General features: G+C 40.4%; 1 long non-coding RNA gene across 1 annotated transcript; it reads left to right on the plus strand.

The window, feature by feature from the left end:
- Positions 1 to 1,421: 1,421 nt before the first annotated feature.
- Positions 1,422 to 2,990, plus strand: LOC121931605. Its single transcript, XR_006104183.1, has 3 exons — positions 1,422 to 1,483; positions 1,636 to 1,829; positions 2,752 to 2,990. It is a non-coding gene; the product is annotated as an uncharacterized LOC121931605 (long non-coding RNA).
- Positions 2,991 to 7,134: the final 4,144 nt, after the last annotated feature.

The raw sequence follows: 7,134 nt of genomic DNA on the forward strand, positions 1-7,134 counted from the left end.
ATATAACACGAAAGTCATAGAAAGTCAGCAAATTAAACATGGAAGGAAGCTATGAAAGTGTCCAGAGTTCAAGCCCAGTCTATTCATCATGGCTGTTATCCTCAACTGCCTCATTAATTATGGAAAACTACAAAAATTAGTATCCAATTTAAACCATGTAAGAAAGAAGCCGAGAAAACTCAGTGATAAGTTTGCCTTAAGGCCTTCATAAGTCAGAAATGATTTTGGGGGCTGTACAAACCAGCCAAAAGGGCAGCATCGGGGTGGAGTGGGGCATGGCAACCACATGCCTCATGCTCCTACTTCACCCCCAAGCCACAAGGAAGCCACAAGGAAGCCACCAGGATAACCAGACAGTGGGCAGATCCACTGCACTTCTTTGGCACAGTGTTTAGACACACTGCGCCAAAGAAATAGGGAAAAGCTACCACTGTCATAGCAAGGGCAGCTTTTTTTGGACCTTGCAAATATCCAGATCGGAGCCACGGCATGCGGCTCCTGCAGCCCCAATCCAGCGCTCAAAGGGGCAGTGGCAAGCCACTCCTTTGCGGCTGGCTGTTTAACCCCTTGGAAACACACAGAAGTTCATAGAACCATAGAGTTGGAAGAGATCCCAGGGATCATCCAGTCTAACTCCCTGCCATGCAGGAAGACACAATGAAAGCACTCCTGACAGATAGCCATCTAGCCTCTGTTTAAAAAAGTTATGTGATACTTATCTTTATAAAGCCAGCCAAATGTTGGTCTGGTAATATTTTAGGGCCTTTTTCAGATGGCTGTAAAGAACAACACAAATGTATTCATACAACATGTACTTCGAGATGTGTTTTTTTCATACATGGTCTCTAATTAAGCCAGCACTGCAATTGTCCAGAATCCAAGGGATGTGCTGTTTGGCAGGATAAAACCCAATGTGATGGGGGACAAGATAATACCTCAACTGAACTCCTGATTTTTGAAAGAAGGCTCACAAGAAGATCTACCTAGCAACTACTGAATACTAATTTTAAAAATATTGTACTTATCCTAGCAGAATATATGTTTCATATCCAACTACTCTCCTGTAAAAATCTTTATTAACTGTGGTTTCAGCCCAGGTGATCTAATTACTGAAAGATTCACTCACCTATCATCTTTTGCAGGAAGAAAAGAAGGAAGAGGTAAACTAATGACCCAGCAAGATAGTCTTGACATTAAAGTATTTATCCAACAATAATGAAACTAGGCCCTTTGCTACAAACAGAAAGGAAAGGGCTGATCATGTATTTCACTTGGCATCTTAAAATGGTGGGACACTCTCCTTGTCTGGAAATTGCCTATCAGAGCTCACTACATTCTTGACTAAATATGACCGACGCAGGCTCATCTGGAATTTCTGTGTAAGGCCCCACCCTCTTGCTCAATGCATTTCTGGAATGTAGCAACAGAGCAGTTTGCTTCTTTGTACTGCGACTGAGAGACAAGATCCAAGTTCTCTTACCTGGTAGGTGTCACATGTTTGATCTTAGTTCGTTATATATATTTTTTGTAAACCTAGGTCTGGTATTGTCTCTCACGGCTGCTGCTGGAATCAGGTTGAAGTTTTTCTGCCTTCCCTCAAGCTGAAGGTATTTCATCTGTGTCTAACTTTTTCAGGTGAGTACAAATGAACACACCTACGAACTGGGAGAGACAGGAAGCTAGGAAAGTTATATGCTGATTGGTCTCCTTCACAGCACAGAGTCCAGTAAGGAAATAAAGAAACTCCTGTACCAGGTGGAGAAAGAAGAGGAGCTGAGTACAAAGGACGGCAGAAGAAAAATAACCCTGTGGACTAGGGAGAAAGGAAGGTAAATTAGCTCTTTGTTTTGTGTAGCTTAGTAGTAATCCATGCTCTGAGCACATTGTATGGAATTCCAGTGTTATTATATGCTGGCTTACTACTATCAATGTAAATGAATTTTTATTAGCCTGTAAGGCAAAAAAAGAAAAGGGAAACTAAATATGTTATGTTTGTTATGTAAATAGAGACAGTGCTATAGCTAAGCCCAAAGCAGTTAAAGCGGTGTCAAACCGGATTGTTACATGTCCGATGCCAAAGCCACACTTCGTGGGTTGCTTTAAATCTATTTATTTTTTACACCTCATGGATGCTAACAGGCATTCATGTTTAAAGTAACAAGTTCTTGGTATTATATAATAATTTGTTTTTAAAGAAACACGTTGTTTCTCCCCAACTGCGTAACACCCATTTAGGTCTGTGGGCCTTCATCTTTTTCCACTCAGCATAGCTACATTGCACCCACAAGTGTTCACAGAACATCAGCAGAATGAGCAAACAGGAAATATCCCAAACAGTTTGAGAAATCTGCTAGGAAAACTGCTGTAATTCTGCTTTACCTTAGAGAGGAAGAGCTTTGGTCTACTAGCACTAGGGGTTAGAATTAGTAAGAAACAGTGATTTGATGAAATAATGAAACGTTTCATCTCCTGAATTTTGTTTCACTCATTTATTTTCCTTAATGTTCAGCATGTTATCTTCTAAGTCCTACTGGACACAAAGAGACTTGCATTTAATATCCAATATATTTACCATTCCCAATTCCTTCTCTCAACCCCCCCCCTCCCAAAAGAGTATGGAATAAGACTTTTTTTTAAAAAAAATTGGGGCCTTACTTTTGTAAATTATTCTTATTTGACTTGAAATCAAAAAAGTTTGCATGAATCACCTTCCTAACAAAATTTTGAATTATCTCTGCCCTTCACATCCAGCCCTGCTAGGAGTGATCTGACTGGAAGCAGCCTTGGTGCCTGAAGAGGAAAATCCAAGCCACATCCTGTTCTGCTAATTAATGTGGTACACACTCCATTGCAATATCAGTGTGTCAGGCTGCTTATTGGGGGTGTTGTGTTACCCCAAATGTGTGGGGCTAGGAGAACCTCCCCCACCAGCAGCAATCTATCTAGGGTTGCCATAATTCTCTACTATAAACCAGGACAAAATGTAGGACAAAATTTAGACCAAAATTTAGGACAATTGTAGGATAAAATGTAGCCCAAAATGTAGGACATTTAAGGTCCTCCATTTTTCTTAAATGTTCTACATTTTGGGCTAAATTTTATCCTACAATTGTCCTAAATTTTGGTTTAAATTTTGTCCTACATTTTGTCCTGGTTTATAGTTGAGAATTATGGCAACCCTAAATCTATCTATCATTAGTTTGGGGAACACTTAACTTGCCTATATGAGACTTTTATTAAAGAAATATAAAACACACATACACACACACATCTAACCAACATACACAGAGCTAACTGAATAGGGGAGTGATGAAATGAAATCGCACACTTACAGGCTTAGAAGAAGGGGTTGTGATTACTGATCCTGAAGGAAGAATCCATGGAAAGCTTAGAAGCAGAGAGAGACTCAAGCTCTGAGGCTTGAGAGAGTAGCTTTGAAATGGGAGGTCTGCAGTACAACACTGAAGTCATGCAAAAGTTTAGTTAGCTGATGCAACCTCCCCCCAAAAAGCCCTCATTTTCCTGGCATGGTGGGGGTCTGCTTTTGCATACACACAAAGAAAATGTGCAGATGCATGTTTATATAACACTATGAAGCTTCCCCTGGAAAAATTCCTGCAGATGTACATGCATGGACCTCTGCTGTTGGAAATGGCCAGTCTCTGTAGAAATTCAAGAAGTTGTGACACCACAGAAGAGGGGGTGACACCAGGTCAGTCCCCCGCCCCCTGCAGGGTCTTCCTGAGGTCTTGGGCGCACCCTCCTTTAGGGCTTTCTGGGCCACTGGGGGCACACGGGGCCCACTCTCCTGGCAGCTGCAGGGCTTTCTGGGTTGCATGCACATTTTTCCAGTGTACATGTGTGCTCCCATGTGATGAGTGAACACATGAACAATAAACTGTCATGACTTCCATTAAACAAGGCCTACTGTACAGATTTCTTATTGTTAACATAAATACCTTGTTTCCAAACTTCGTTCACACCCTTTTCTGCTTAATGAATTGCCACTGCACTAGTATTTAACAATCTTTTTAAACCTTTTTTTTTTGGTACTGTGATCAGATTATAAAACCCTCCTCCATTTCTCTGTTGTTGTTAATTTTGCCTACAGTAAAACCTTAACCAAATTTTAGAGGAAACACCCAAGAAATAAGCCCTTATTTAAGTTCATAATCAGTGAATTTTGGTGCAACCCTAACAGCTGCAATTTGCTTAATTTGTGAGGAGGGGAGTGAGTGGATATGCACAGAGAGTTTATGGAACCCAGAACTACCTGTGCACTTGTTAAGTAGTAAGCTTGTCCTCTGTATGTGCTCTTAAATACGGCCAGGAGTTCTGAACTAGCTGGGGTGGGGAGAGAACAGGAAGCAAATGTTCACTGTATTTAATGAGGTCTGAAGTGACTCATAATGACTCAGAGACAAGAGAAGTCGGATTGCCTGGTATGAACTTTGCTCAAGGCAAAATATTTGGACTTAAGCTGATTGGGGCCAGCTTTGCATTTTGCTTACTGTAGTGAAATCTGTGGCCATGAGGTTTCAACTCACATTTCTCATCATCCCATAGAATCATAGAGTTGGAAGAGACCACAAGGGCCATCCAGTCTAACCCCCTGCCATACAGAAACTCTCAATCAAAGCATACCTGAAAGATGGCCATTCAGCCTCTGTTTAAAGACTTCCAAGAAGGGAGACTCCACCACACTCCGAGGGAGTTTGTTCCACTGTCGAACAGCCCTTACTGTCAGGAAATTCCTCCTAATGTTGAGGTGGAATCTCTTTTCTTGCAGCTTGCATCCATTGCTCCGGATCCTGTTCTCTAGAGCAGCAGAAAACAAGCTTGTTCCCTCCTCAATATGACATCCCTTCAAATATTTAAACAGGGCTATCATATCACCTCTTAACATTCTCTTCTCCAGACTAAACATCCCCAGCTCCTTATGCCCCAGAACTACCTTTCAGCAGCATTTTGCCAATACTCACTTCATACACTGGCTGAACATAGTGTTCAAGCACAGTAATAAAGGCTGGAAAGTGGACAAGGGTTTCAGTTTGCTTGATGAAAAAGGTCCTGTCTTCTCAGTTCCATGCTTCTAGGTATGGCTTTTATTGTATAATACTCCTGCCTTATTCATGCAGTTCTACAGAAGATGCAGATGTCATCTTCTATTTGTTACTGTTCTGGGTTTCTCCACCACTTCTTCCACTGTCGTTCTTCCAATAAAAAACAATTCTATCATAGATGAAAAGGTGGAATAATTACACATTGCCTCTTGATTGGTAGTGCTAGAAGCCCAGTGTGTCCAGGGTGACCAGATGTTCTCTTTTTCCATGTTCTACATTTCAACCTTCTGTCCAGAAAGAATGCCAAAATGTCCTTCATTTTGACCATGACCATGTTTGCTATTCCCCTTCTACTTGGCAGCCTGTCCTCACTGCAACTAGAGGGATCAAATGGATCCTTTGGAGCAGCAGCAAGCTTGTCCCAGACCTCAGGGTATGTTTGTTTCTTGGAGGGGAAAATAACATAAATGTATTAGGGAATGGGCTGCTTGGGGACACAATGCATATCTTGAAAGGGTTTTTCCCCTCTTAATTACAACTGAATAGATGAATGAAAGGAATAATTTAAATGTAGACGAAGACAAAAGTTTGTTGTTATCAAAATACAATTTTATATATTTGCCTTATTTAGAGTTCTGTGAGTGTATTGCAAACAAGGCATTTTAATAACTTCATCAGAAAACTACAGTTGAGTAACTAATACAGTATACTAATATAGCTGTAAATAAATCATATAAAATGAATTTATATTTACATTAGTGCTTTTAGCTTTTATTTTGTAATGTCCTACATTTTTCTTGAATGCCTTATGTTTTATGACATCTGGTCATCCTGTCTGTGTCAAAGTACCCTGACAGTACATTGGCACACCAATTGTATTTATCTTCCTTGCTAAGACCTTTAATAAAAGACACATTTCAGCTAACGTTTTGCACTGAATCTCTCCTGAAATGGACTTCAGGGATGAGCACCCCATTTCTATGCTTATTTAATAAAAAGTTATGTTGATTCTCTCAGGTATGTTTGCCTAGGTCTGTAGTTTTAAGCATATTCTCTGGCAGTAAAATCAAAGCAACTGGCATTGTATTCCTATGCATGGTTACCCAGAAGTAAATTCCAGCTAGTTCAACAAGACTTATTCCCACATAAGTGTATACAAGATTACAGCCTTATGGCCATTATACCAGAACATATTATAATTTTCAAATGTATTTGATTAATACGGTACCAAAATAGCACACAATGTTTAATTATTTATTAACAGTGTTTATTGTCTTTTTCCATTGTAAACACAATGTTTAGTGCCGCTGACCATGTGTTAAAAAAATAAAGGTAATGTGAATATTGTAGTTAAGTTTGTATCCTTTGGTTTCACACTGGAGTACTGAATCAATCAGGCAATACACGGAGCAGTTGATAAATATATTAAAATGAATTAGAATTATAAATAAGAGTGTTTTTTCAATTACCTACCCATCCCTTTCCCTTCCTCCTGTAACTTCTTCCTCTTCCTCTCCCTCCCCCCCCACTCCCCCCCCCTCCCTCACCCCCCCACAAAGAGATATAGTGCCAAATTCATCCCTGAAGCTATTTTGGTGTTACTCTTAAAGAATCTTGGAGTCCAGGAAGAGTTTTCCCCCATCTTCAGAGTGGCTAGGGCACAGAATCCAGCCTTTGTTTAAAAACCACCAAAGCAGGAGACTCCACCACACTCAGAATACACCTTACTATCAGAAAATCCCTCCTAATGTTTAGATGAAATTTCTTTTCCTGTAGCTTGCATCCATTGTTCCAGAGATTCCAGCTCAACATTAGGAGGAACCTCCTGACAGTAATAATATCCACTGTTCAACAGTGGAATGCACTCCCTCAGGGTGTGGTGGAATCTCCTTCTTTGAAGGTCTTTAAGCAGAGGTTGGATGGCCATCTGTCAGGGATGCTTTTTCTAGCTTCTTTGCCAGAATATTTTGGGGGACTTTGTAATTTGCAACAAACCTCTTGTTAGCTGGGAAATACATACACATTGCTCAGATTCTGATATTGTCCTCATGGATGCACATCAGAGGGCATA

The sequence above is a fragment of the Sceloporus undulatus genome, chromosome 5 (genome assembly GCF_019175285.1).
Source record: "Sceloporus undulatus isolate JIND9_A2432 ecotype Alabama chromosome 5, SceUnd_v1.1, whole genome shotgun sequence".
Taxonomy (NCBI): domain Eukaryota; kingdom Metazoa; phylum Chordata; class Lepidosauria; order Squamata; family Phrynosomatidae; genus Sceloporus; species Sceloporus undulatus.